Source organism: Mus pahari, chromosome 10 (genome assembly GCF_900095145.1).
Source record: "Mus pahari chromosome 10, PAHARI_EIJ_v1.1, whole genome shotgun sequence".
Classification (NCBI taxonomy): Eukaryota; Metazoa; Chordata; class Mammalia; order Rodentia; family Muridae; genus Mus; species Mus pahari.
The window spans coordinates 105,834,487-105,848,231 of record NC_034599.1 but is presented as its reverse complement, the minus strand read 5'-3'; the positions used below and the strand labels follow the sequence as shown (position 1 = coordinate 105,848,231).

General features: G+C 37.6%; 1 non-coding gene across 1 annotated transcript; it reads right to left on the bottom strand.

The window, feature by feature from the left end:
• Positions 1–359: 359 nt before the first annotated feature.
• On the bottom strand, positions 360–491 carry LOC115064914. The gene has a single exon (XR_003844734.1). It is a non-coding gene; the product is annotated as a small nucleolar RNA SNORA17 (small nucleolar RNA).
• Positions 492–13,745: the final 13,254 nt, after the last annotated feature.

Sequence of the window (13,745 nt, the reverse complement as noted above, 5' to 3'; positions counted from 1 at the left end):
CTAAGGTCATCTCATGAGTGGTCTTAGAAGTGCTGTGACCTGATCAAGCATTATGGCACTAGGCAGAGGTCCATCTTAGGCATGGTCTGCTCCCACAGGCCTGTGCTGTGCCAGACTTGGCAGTTATCTCAGACTAGCTCCCTGTCTGGGCCCCATTGCATGTATCTGGTGATTGTTTTGAGCTTGTTCCTTACCTGGTGCACCAGAATGGGCCCTTGAGAAGGTCATCCATCTCAGGGTTACTCCCGACAGGGGCTGGTGGTCCCAGGCAAAGTTCTTCTAGTTTTTAGCTTGCTCTCTGTCCTGGACCTGCCTGGCTCTGGACTGGCAGTCATGTTAGGCTTATTTTTTTTTCAGGGAATGCTAGTCTATTAATCATTCAGATGTTTTCGGGTCAGAACACTGAGCATAGACATAGCTTCTCTTCTCTCTGTCACCTACTGATGCACATGTGACACAGCAGACACACTTGCAACACCTTTAGGCACAGGTCAGTGGTGGATTTTATCCTATAAGTTTAAATAAGCCATACATTTCTCTACATTCCAGTGTTTTATCACAGTAATAGAATCCAAACTACAATAAGCAGCATTCAGCTTTTTCTGTTTCCTGATAAAGACACAATGTAACAAACTGCCTGTGTTTCTGCTGACATGATAGGGCTTAGTGGACTGTACCCCCCTTTATGTGAGCCAAAGGAAACCCTTCCTCCCTTAAGTTGATTCTCTTCAGTATTTAGTCACAGCAGTTTTTAAAAGTGCCTAGTAAATGTGCACTTGAGAATTTTACCAAACTTTAATTATATGAATTTAATTTAATATTTTATTACAATGTGTTCTTCAGATGTAGGGCACTTGCAAGTTAAAAAAAAATCAAACATTAGATCAGAATGTACATAGGGAAGGGTTAGGAAATGTAAACAGAAGGATCAATTCTACATATAAAAGTCATAATTTAAAAAGTAAAGCCTTAATTTGATCATCTGAGATATGTTTCAAGCACCAAAATTAAAAGTCCAATGGAAAATAGCAACCATAAATAAAATAAATACCTTAGAAATTAGTGCTGCTGTTACAGAAAGGATTTAAAACATTTAACATTTATTACATAATTTAATGTTTTCATTGACAACTAAATTGTTTATCTGGAAGGTAAATTTGTCGTATTCTAGTAATCCATATAGAAATGGCAAAGCACCCTTGCCAAGGTAATTTAATCCACTTTGCAAAACAATTTTATCCCAAACTCAGCTCATTAATAAAAGCCAACCCTCCCCAGTGCAAATCTCTTTTTCTCAGCAGCAGATCAGAACACAGACCTGCTTCAGCATTTGGCTCTATGGCTTCTACAGGTTTGCAGATGTAGGGAACAGAAAGTATATATGGCACACTGACACTAGGTTCTACCCCAGAAGGACAGGTATAATCCCATTAAATCATAGTCTTCTGTCTCTAGTCTTATGGACGGAATCTATAGAAAAGTGCCACTGATGGTGACTCTCCACTGTGTTCCAGCTCAAAATGAAACAGTTTATTAACTGTAGAACTTGCTTCTGTTGAGGAAGGAGCGGGAAACCTGGAGCAGACATTTTGAGGGTTGGGGAAAATAGACCAGTGATACTCTATGTCTCTAATGAGAGTGCTAAATGGAGAAGAAAAGGAACCAATGAGGCAGAGATGATAAAAGCTATCCAAAGAGAAGTGTTCAAAGAAATGCTGGAATAATTGAAATGACCTGCTCAGCAAGCAGCTGAATTAACAAAATACTCTCCATTTATACACACACTGAAACTCCCCTGCCAAAGACAGACAGGGAGCATAAACCTAGAGAGTAAGAGAAGACTACTCAGAAAGAAACTGAACGCAGATCATTATCTACCATCTCAGCAACACTGGCTCCAGATAAGAAGAGGAAAATATTTTCAAATTCTGAAGGAAGGAATCAGTTTAAACCCAGCATTCTGTCCCATGTCAAAGGTGAGACCAAAGGTTTACTCCTATAAGAGATTAGGGTGTTTGTTCTTTGTAAGTTTTTTGCATTTTTCAAAAGTTGAGAACATCTTCAAACTTGCTCATTAGGATGTAACTCTAGCACAATTAAAGATGATTTAGAACAGGGAAAGAGTGTGATCTAGAGCAGTGGTTGTTATCCTGCGGTCACAACTCCTTGTGTGTCGTATGTCAGATATCCTGCATGTCAGATTTACATTAAGATTAATAACAATAGCAAAATTATAGTTATGAAATAGCAATGGGTTAATTTCATGGTCTATGAAGAATGGTAATAAAGAGTCATAACATTAGGAAGGTTGAAAACCACTGATCTAAAGTAATGGGAGTCCAGCATGACATACACTAGGAAAACTTTTAAGAAATGCTTGAAGTATAATGTCATGTTGCCAACTCCCCAAGTCTATGTGAGATCTGGGTGGTTTTTATCTTCTTCATGGTTTCAACTATAGAGCTTCACTGTTTGATTAATGAGCCATGCGTGTGTGTAGCCATGCTAGTTTGAGTATGGTCATTGCTATAAGTTTTTAAAATCAAAGTTTTAAAAATCAGAACACAGAGTCGAATTGCTATTTGTCAAAATATAAAGCACTCTGTGAACACTGCCAATGTGAGCTGTAGCATCTGCAGTATCTGGAACTCCAAGGAGAGTGCGAGAGACAAAAAGTCCTTGCCACTCTCTCTTCCCTATAAGAAAATAAGCAAGAACCCAAAAATATGGATGTCTGAACAAAGGCTGCCATGTGTCTAACAGTGGTGAGAGTCAGAGTGAAAGAGAGATGCAAAGTAAGGTGGGCATGCATATAGTGCATAATTTTAAAAGAAAGCCAGAAATATTCTCTAGAAACTAGGGCTTAAATTTTACTTTAAAATTCTACCCTTGAGGCTGAAGAAATAGATAAGTGGTTAAGATTTCTTGATTCTCTTGGATCTACCCTTGTCTGGAGGTTCACAACCACCTGTAACTCTACATTTATGGGAATTTGTTCCCTCTTATGACCTCTGTAGCCACCTATAAAAACATGTGGCAGGCAGACAGACATAAGTATGTACGTTCCCATAAATAGAACAATCAAACATTTTTAGAAAAGAATCTATCCCTCTCTTCATAGTCAACATTTTATTGCAATAGCATCATTTTTAATCTAGAAAATTAAAATGAAATGGAGCAAATATTATCTCAAAATAGTGCTAGCAGTCAAGAATTATTTCATATATAATTTACACAGATTTTTGTCATTTTTTTTCTAAAAACACATGTAGCCTACTTACAATTTAATGTGGCTGGGAGATATTCATTAATAATACTTATTTTTAGCCCTATCGGGCTTTCTAATGAGGGAGGCTGTAAGATTAAATGCCACTAGTAGAATTAGCTTGTTCCCATGATTCTTCACTGTCTATTCTTTGAGTCTGCAGTTGTAATCTACTCTTTCTTGGCTTGCTTTCTAGAAAATGGAAATAACTATAATATGTTGATAGATATAGATAGATACAGATGTCTATGATATAGATGTGGATGTAGATGTGTAAGACGTGGGTGATGTAGAGATAGATAGATAGATAGATAGATAGATAGATAGATAGATAGATAGATATTAAAGCAGGATGTACAATAACAAGATAATATCCTAAAAGGAGGGGTTTGAATGGCTGGGAAACTGGGAGTTCAGAGGAGTGTGAGAGCTACATCGTTTCTGGGCACGAGGTAACTGTGATGAGGTTGTGTGGGTGGATGCTAGAGAATGCAACAGACTCAAAAATGAAGCTCAGCTTCCTTCTGTAAGCTGCCACTGAGAACTTACTGATTTAAAAAGAGAAAAGCACATGTACATAATCCCCATGAAGAGGTGGTGACTTTTTAAACTGTAAGCAGCCCACTTGGTGTGGTGGTTACGTCCTTCTGTGATTTCAGTTTGGATTTCGTCTCTGACAGAGCCACCTTCACCTATCTGGGCTTCATGGCTCTCTTTACAGGGATTAGTAGTCTGCAGCTGTTGGTGTTTTTTTTTTTTTTTTTTTTTTTTTTTTCCTAGTGTTTATTCCTTCAGATTTATCTGTAGAAATTTGTTTACGACTGTATGAAATAGTTTTGCTAAATTCTTATGAGTGGCTAAAAAGAGGTTTTCTTTGAAGACAGGGTCTCACTAGGTCATCCTTGACACCCTGGAAAACATTACGTATACCAAGCTAACCTCAAGTTCCTGCCTCTGCCTCACCCTCTGCCCACTCCCACCCCAGTCTCTAACCTCTAAGCTCACCCCTCCCCCACCTCTGCTTCAGCCTCCACCTCTGCCTGAATACCAGGATTAAACCTCTATATTGTCATACCTCATGCTAATAGAGATTTTTACTGAAGTATAAAATTTTCATCTATGTATTGATTCAAACATTTGTTATTTCATTCAGAAAATCTATGTCTTATTTTCATGTCCTGTATAATATGTTATTGATAACTACATCAGTCTTCTACTGCTAATTTCTCTTCATTTCAGAGCTACTTATTTAAGTTCATCTACAATCTCGTGGCCATAGATTGTTCTAAGTTACACATCTTGCATTTACTATTTTGCAGAACACATTTCTATCTTGTTTGACATTTTAGGTCTGAAATCATCTTGATTGGATGTTAATCATATTCTGGATCATTTATTAACAAAAAGCAGACAGTTTTCAAAATTAATTTTGGAAAATGAAAATTATTTCTTCAATTCTGAATTCTTAAAGAGAGCTTATGTTTTCTTTTTTCAATTTAACATATGAGGTCAATTTTTAAAAAATTGACCCAGTCTAGTTATATAAATGTGTGTAAAATTCCACCTAATTTTTATCAATTTTATACTGTTTTGTTGGAATCAACCTCACCATTTAATATAGAAATCTTAATACCCTTAACATTTAATATCTAAAAGTATCTTTTTACTGGCTTGGGTTTGTTTTTTTTTTTGTTTTTGTTTTTGTTTTTGTTTTTTGCCACATGGATTCTCCCCAAAATGCTTCATGATATGCTGACATTTCAATCAGCATCTCTTTCTTCTAATCCGAAAGGTTGGTTCCTTCTAGAATTTCTAGACACTAGTCTTTTGATGAGAAAACATTAGCCATATACTTTTTAATTAAGTGGGCACAGTTCACCCTAAGAGAGCTGGGGTAAGTAGCATCATTATAGCAATGCCTTCCTCCTTTCTATTGCTAGCTTCAAATCAGAGCCTCACTTTCACGGCTTATCATTTTCTTTTCCTTAGATTACTTTTCTTAGCTCATACAATATATTTAAACTTGTTTTATCCATTTATTCATTCATAAGCCAGGATCATTGCATGTTAGTCTCAAAGTGTATATTCCTGACTCTGTCTTCCATGTGCTGTGATTACAGATGTGTAGGTCTAATTAAAAATCGGTGTGCTTATATTTTTTCCACTCAATGTACATGCAGGTTAATAGAACAGTAATTCAATAAACACTTCGTTTTTCTTTTTCCCATAATGAAGGTTTATTTGTTTGTTTGTTTGTTTGTTTGTTTGTTTTTGGCTATTGTTGGAATTGACACTAAGCAATATAAAAAACATACAGTATATATAATAATGTTTTTCAGCGTTCACTTGTTACCAGTTTACATTTTAAGGCAAGGGTGCCCACCCTGGCTTATCAGAGTATTCTCAGTCATATATGCACATCCACATTGTGCAAGCATAGGTGAATGATGTCATCATTGACCTGGTCCATGTTGTTCTGAGATGTTTGGAAACAAATTATCTAGAGATTCTGTACATGGGACATAACCATGTGCAAGATCTGATGTGCCTTTGACATGGGTGTGTATATGATCATAAGGGTGTATGGTACATGTATGTACACCTGTTTATGTGGAGGGGAATACATGCACATTAGTATATATGAATGTGTTGCATGCATGTAGAGGCCAGAGATGCATGTCTAGTGTCTTTACTTCTCCATCTTAGTTTTTGAGAGATAATCTCTCATTTGGATCTTGAGCTCGCTGATTGGCTGATGTGGCTGGCAAGTAAACACAGCAATTGGTCTGGTTTTGCTTCTTTGGTGCTGTGATCACAGGCCACACTCATAGATTTTTATGGGATACTGGAGACCAAACTCAAGTCCTTCTGCTGGAGTAGCCATCCCCAGCCTTAAAACTTGTGAGTTTCAACTTTGCATGCTGGTATGTGATTCTGTACCCTTGGTGAATCATCATTTCTGAGAAGTGACCATGTCCTTTGATCTGTGATACTCTTCTTGGTGTGCACATATATACTTAAAGCAAGGCAGTCAGGCCTTTTTCTTTGCAACATAGCATGCCTCAAAGTCATAATTCTGATGATCTGGTCTCATCAGAAGTTGCTTGATGTTTAAAAAGAACATACATATTGGAGCTGGAGAGATGGCTCATGGTCAATAGCACTCCCTTGCTCTTGCAGAGGACCTAAGTTCAGTTTTCCACCATCCACATGGCAACTCACAACCACCTATAACCCCAGTTCAGGGATTTGACTCTCTGTTCGGGCCTCTGTGAGCACCAGGCACATCCAAGGTTTACATATGTGTATGCAGAATGGACACATACATTAAAATAATAATAAATATTTAAAACTGCTTAGAAAGTATAAATTTTATGTTACGGTTATTTTGTATCTAATGTCAATAAACACATTTACTGAAAAGGCAATTGGACTATGAAATTTGCATAATTAGAAATGTTAACATTTTGAGAAATTTTTATTATATTTACAGCCACTCTTGAGTTACAAATGTAATATGGGTACATTGTCAGTGTGCAGCTCTAAACAAGAAGCCCCTAATGTAACTGAGGTCAGGTCAGTGCCTGTGGCTCTCAGAGAAGAAATGTGATGTCCTGGCTTCATGGGTTTACAAATGACAGAAGTGGGTAAAGTTGTGAGAGTCAATGAGGCAGATGTGAGAGGTTATGATGCAGATGCTAGTGGTCTTGCCAGACAGGATAAGATCGAAGCCTTAAGTAGCCTCAGTCTCCTGCGTCTCTCTCAGTACACTTGTTGCTGAGAACTGATGGCCTAGCTATCCATGGGAATGTGCAAATATTCCATGGCAAGTGTTCACAATGGAATATCACAAACTCCATACCAAAGCTAAAGAAACTTGGAGTGTCGCTAATGCCACATACTGTGTGCAATTAAAATAATGATGATGATGATACCAGACTAACATTAAAAATAGTTTCTCAGAAATATGATTTTGTTCCAGTTCTGTAATAAACACCTAAGCTACTGCTGCTTATTAGCTAGAAAGATGTTCTGCAACAAGAAGTGAAGCAAATAACAGTCTTCAACTGTGCAAACCCCCGAGATGGAATTTATATGCCTCGTTTTGGCTAATGAATGTATGTCATGCTCCCTAATCCCTTAGACAGTTGGCAGAGAGCAGCTGGTGTCATGTGGACACTACTGAACTTCAACGTATTGGTTCCTGATAGAGAAATGATTCTGCATCAAGAAAATGTACAAAAGAGCTAAATATCCCTACACCAGCACAACGTGAGACACTATGCAGGCTGTAAAACAAATTGCATGCTTTGGAATCTTGGGTTTGCTTTAAGTTTGGATTTTTTAAAAGTATTTAATTTATTTACATTCCAGTGGTACCTCCCCTCCAGTCCCCCCTCCCACAGTTCCTCATCCCACTCCTCCTCCCCCTTGCCTTCCAGAAGGTGTTCTCTAACCCCACCAGACCTCCCTCTCCCCAGGGGCCTCACATCTCTTGAGTGCATCTTCTCACACTGAGGCCCCCCTGGCATACCTTTGCTGTATATATAAGGAGGAAGGGGTTGGGGGTGCTCAGACTAGCCCATGAATACTCCTGGTTGGTGGCTCAGTCTCTGGAAGCTCACTGGAGTCTGGGTTAACTGTGACTGCTGGTCTTCCTATAGGGTAGCCTTTCCCTTGAACTTCTTCAATACTCTCCCTAATTCAACCTTAGGGGTCCTGAACTTCGGTTGGTTGAATCTGCATCTGTCTCAGTCAGCTGCTGGTAGAGCCTCTCAGAGGAGAGCCATGCTAGGCTCCTGTCTGTAAACACATCATAGCATCAGTCATAGTGACAGGCCTTAGTGTCCCCTTCCATGAGATGGAGCCCAAGTTGGACTGGTCAATGGACTACCTTTCCTTCAGCCTCTTCTCCAGTTTTGTCTCTGCAGTTCTTTTAGACAGGAACAATGCTGTGTTAGAAATTTTGACTGTGGGTTGGTAGCCCAGTCGCTCCACTTGAGGCCCTGTCTATCTACTGGAGATGTATTCTTCAGTTTACCCAAGGTCGGGCATTTTAGCTAAGGTTACCCCCATTGAGTCCTGAGAGTCCCTCACCTCCTGGATCTCTGGTACTCTGCTCCACCTCCCACCCACCAAGGCTCTTTATTTCCTTTCATTCACCTGACCCATTCTCACCTGTTCCCCCCATACCTGACCTGTTCTCCTGTTCCCCTCTCTCACACAGGTCCCTCCCTCCCTCTGCCTCCCATGATTATTTTCTTCCCCCATTCTAAGTGAGATTGAAACATCCTTACTTGGGCCTTTCTGAGTGTTAAACTTCTTAAGGTCTGTAGGTTGTATCCTGTAATATTTTTGCTAATATCCACTTATCAGTGAGTACATACCATGCATGTCCTTTTGGGTCTGAGTTACCTCACTCAGGATGATATTTCTTAGTTCTATCCTTTGCCTGCAAAATTCATGATGTCCTCGTTTTAAATAGTTGAATAGCATTCCATTGTTTAAATGAAACCCATATTTTGCATCCATTCTTTGGTTGAGGGACATCTAGGTTGTTTCCAGCTTCTAGCTATCACAAATAAGGCTGCTATGAACATGGTAGAGCATGTGTCCTTGTGGAATGGTTGGGAGGAAGGGATCTTTTGTGTATATGCCCAAGAGTGGTACAGCTGAGTCTTCAGGCAGAAATAATTATTTCCAATTTTCTAAGAAACTGCCAGATTTACTTCCAGGGTGGCTGTACCAGTTTGCAATCCCACAAGCCATAAATGAGTGTTCCTCTTACTTCACATGCTCTCCAGCATATGCTGTCACTTGAGTTTTTGATCTCAGCCATTCTGACTGGTGTGAGGTGGAATCTCAGGGTCCTTTTGATTTGCATTTCCCTGATGACTAAGGATTTTGAGCATTTCTTTAAATCTCCACTATTCAAGATTCCTCTGTTTTAAGTTCTCTGTTTAGCTCTGTACCCCAGTTTTAATTGGGTTAATTGTGGTTTTTTGTCTGTTTGTTTTTTGGAGGGTAACTTCTTGAGTTCTTCATATATTTTGAATATTAGCCCTCTATTAGATGTAGGGTTAGTGAATTTTTTTTCTCATCTGTAGGTTGCAGATTTGCCCTATTGACTGTGTCATTTGCCTTACAGAAGCTTTTCAGATTCATGAGGTCCCAGGATCAATGATTGGTCTTAGAGCCTGAGCCATTGGTGTTCTGTTTAGGAAATTTCCCCTCTGCCAATAAGTTCAACGCTCTTTTCCACTTTCTCGTCTATTAGATTCACTGTATCTGGTTTTCTGTTGAGGTCTTTGATCCACTTGAACTTGAGCTTTGTGCGACGTGATAAATATGGATCAATTTTAATTCTGCTATATACAGCCAGCCAGTCAGACCAGCACCATTTTTTGAAGATACTTTCTTTTTTTCCCCTGTATGTTTTTTGCTTCTTTGTCAAAGATCAAGTGCCCATGTGTGTGTGTGGAGTGGGGAGGGTTATTTGTGGGTCTTTAATTCTATTCTATTGATAAATCTGTCTTGTTATTATTATTATTATTATTATTATTATTATTATTATTAATCATTATTGCTTTGCAGTATAGCTTGAGGTCAGGAACGGCAATTCTCTCAAAACTTCTTTTATTGTTTAGAATTCTTTTGGCTATACTGGGTTTTTGTTTTTTCCATATGAAATTGAGAACTGTTCTTTCCATCTCTGTGAAGAATTGTGTTGGAATTTTGATAGGGCTTGCATTGAATCTGTATATTGCTTTTAGTAGGATGGCCATATTCTCTATGATTATCCTACCAATCCATGAGCATAGAAGGTATTTCCACCTTCTGAGGTCTTCTTAGATTTCTTTTTTCAGGGAATTGAAGTTCTTATACAGATCTTTCACTTTCATGGTAAGAGTTACACTAAGATATTTTATGCTACTGTGAAGGGTGTTGTTTCACTAACTTCATTCTCATCCTGTTTATCATTTGTATAAATGTAGGATACTTATTTGTTTAAGTTAATTTTATATTCACCACTTTGCTCACAGTCGTTTATCAGCTGTAGGAGTTCTTTGGTGGAATTTTGGGGGTTGCTTATGTATACTACCAACAAATGCAAATAATGAATATTTTGACTTCTTCCTTTCCAACTTGTAACCCCATGATCTCCTTTTGTTGTCTAATTGCTCTGGCTAGAACTTCGAGTATATGATGGATAGATAGGGAGAGTGTGGACAACCTGTATTATCCCAGATTTTAGTGGGATGGCTTTTGGTTTCTGCCCATTTAATTAGATGTAGGCTGTTGGTTTACTATATATTGCTTTTATTATGTTTAGGTTTGTGCTATGAATTCCTTATCTCTACAAGACCTTTAAAATGAAGGGATGTTATATTTTGTCGAAGGCTTTTTCAACATCAAATGAAATGATCATGTGATGGTTTTTCCTTAGTTTGTTTATATAGTTTATTACATTGATGAATTTTCTTATATTGAACCATCTCTTCATCCCTGGAATGAATCCTACTTGATCATACTGAATGATGCTTTTGATGTGTTCTTGGATTCGGTTTGTGAGAATTTTATTGAGTATTTTTGCATCAATATTCATAACTGAGATTGGTCTGAAGTTTTTTCTTTGTTGGATCTTTGTGTGGTTTAGGTAACTATAGCTTCATAGAATGAGTTAGGTAGTGTTCCTTCTGTTTCTATTTTGTGGAATAGTTTGAGGAGTATGGAGATTATCTCTTCTTTGAAGATCTGGTAAAATTATGGTCTAAAACCATCTAGCCCTGGGTTTTATTTTATTTTATTTTATTTTATTTTATCTTTTGGGAGATTGGGAGGTTTTGATGAGAATGTCTATTTCCTTAGGGGTTATCAGATTGTTTATATAGTTTATCTGATTGTGATATACCTTTAATATGTGGTATCTGTCTAGAAAAACCATCTATTTCATCTAGATTTTCCAATTTTGTACAGTGTAGGCTTTTGTAAAAGGTTCTGACAATTTTTTGAATTTCCTCTATTTCTGTTGCTATGTCTCTGTTTTCATTTCTAATTTTGTTAACTTGGACACTATCTCTGCACCATTTAGTTAGTTTGGTTAAAGGCTTATCTATCTTGTTGATTTTCTTAAAGAACCAGGTCTTGATTTTGTTGATTCTTTGTATCATTCTCTTTATTTCTAACTGGTTGATTTCAGTCCAAATTTTGTCTACTTCCCTTAGGCATGTTTGTTTCTTTAAGTTCTAGAGCTTTTGTGTGTGCTATTAAGTTGCTTGTCTGCTATCTCTCCAACTTCTATACAAAGACACTTAATGCTATGAATTTTCCTCTTAACACTACTCTCTTGGGTGACAATTAGAGTATGCCTTCATTTTTTTTAACGTTTATTCATTTATTTATTTTATGTAATTACACTGTAGCTGTCTTCAGACACTCCAGAAGAGGGCGTCAGATCTTGTTACAGATGGTTATGAGTCACCATGTGGTTGCTGGGATTTGAACTCCCGACCTTCAGAAGAACAGTCGGGTGCTCTTACCCACTGAGCCATCTCACCAACCCATGCCTTCATTTTTACTGAATTCTTGAAAGTCTTTAATTTATTTCTTTACTTCCTCCTTAACAAAGTTATCATTGAGCAGAGAGTTGTTGCGGGGCTTTCTGTTGTTTTTGTTGTTATTGAAGTTCAGCCTTCACTTTCAGAGGATACTGTAAGGAAATCTCAACACAAGGAGGGTATCTACACCAAAGAAAACACAAGAAATTAAACATTTCACAATAAAACCAGCCTTAGTCCATGATGCTCTGATAGAATACATGGGATTATTTCAATTTTCTTGTATATGTTGTGACTTGTTTTGTATCTGATTATGTGGTCAATTTTGGAGAAGGTTCCATGAGGTACTGAGAAGAAGGTATATTCTCTTGTTTTGGAGTATAATGTTCTGTGTATATTTGTTAAATCCATTTGGTTCATAGCTTTTGTTACTTTCATCGTGTCTTTATTTTCTGATTCAATGACATATCCATTGTTATGAGTGGGGTATTGAATTCTTCCACTATTATTTTCTGAGGTTCAATTTGTGTTTTGAGCTTTAGTAAAGTTTCTTTTACAAATGTGGGTGACCTTGCATTTGGGGCATAGATGTTCAGAATTGAGATTCTTCTTGGTGAATTTTTCCTTTGATGAATATGAAGCTTCCTTCCCCATCTTGTTTTATAACTTTTGGTTATAAGTCTATTTTATTAGATATTAGAATAGTTACTCCAGCTTTTTTCTTGGGACCATTTGTTTCAAAACTTTTTTCCCGTCTTTTACTATGAGGTATTTTTTGTCTTTGTCACTGAAGTGTGTTTCTTATATGCAGCAAAATGCTGGGTCCTGTTTATGTATCCAATATGTTAGCCTGTGTCTTTTATTGTGGGATTGAATCTGTTGATGTCGAGAGATATTAATGACAAATTATTGTTAGTTCTTTTTATTTTTGTTGTGAGTGTGGAATTATGTGTGTGATTCTCTTCTTTTGGTTTTATTGTGAAATGTTTAATTTCTTGTGTTTTCTTTGGTGTAGATACCCTCCTTGTGTTGGAGATTTCCTTACAGTATCCTCTGTAGAGCTGAATTAGTAAGATACTGTTTAAATTTGGATTTGTTAGGGAGTAGCTGGCTTATCCATCTATGGTGATTGAGAATTTTGCTGAATATAGTATCCTGAGCTGGCATTTGTATTTTCTTAGGTTTCAGATTACATCTGTCCAGGATGTTCTGGTTTTTAGAGTCTCTGTTTGGTCTTTAGGTAGTGTCCTTAATTTCCTGGGTATTTTGGATTAGGAGCTTTTAACACTTTGGATTTTCTTAGACTGATGTGTCAATATTTTCTTTCGTATGTTCTATGCCTGAGAGTCTTCCTTCTATTTCCTGTATCCTGTTGGTGATGCTTGCATCTGTAACTCCAGATCTCTTTGCTAAGTTGTCCATCTCCGGGGTTATCGCCATTTGTATTTTCTTATTGCTTCTATTTCTAATTTTTGTTTTTGGACCACTTTGTTTAATTCATTCACCTGCTTGATTGAATTTTCGTGTATTTCTTTAAGGGATTTATTTGTTTCTTCTTTAGGAGTTTCTACCTATTTGCCTGTGTTTTCTTAGATTTCTTTAAGGAACTTATTTGTTGCCTTCTTAAAGGCCTCTATCATCTTCATGACATGGGATTTAGGTTATTATCTTGCCTTTAAGATATTTTTGGTAATCTAGGGCTTGTTGTGGTGGGAGAAATGTTGTTTGATGGTGCAGAATTGCATTGGATTCTGCCCCTTATGATCTTGTGCTTGCCTGTGTCTATCTGGTTATTTCTGGTATTTCTGGACATTTCTGACAAGAGCTGGCCTTCTTGGAGGTAGACCTGGATTAAAGCAGCTCTCCTTGGAGGCAGGCAGTGCTGTCTCTGGTAGGGTGGGTCTCTCATGTCCCTGGTTATT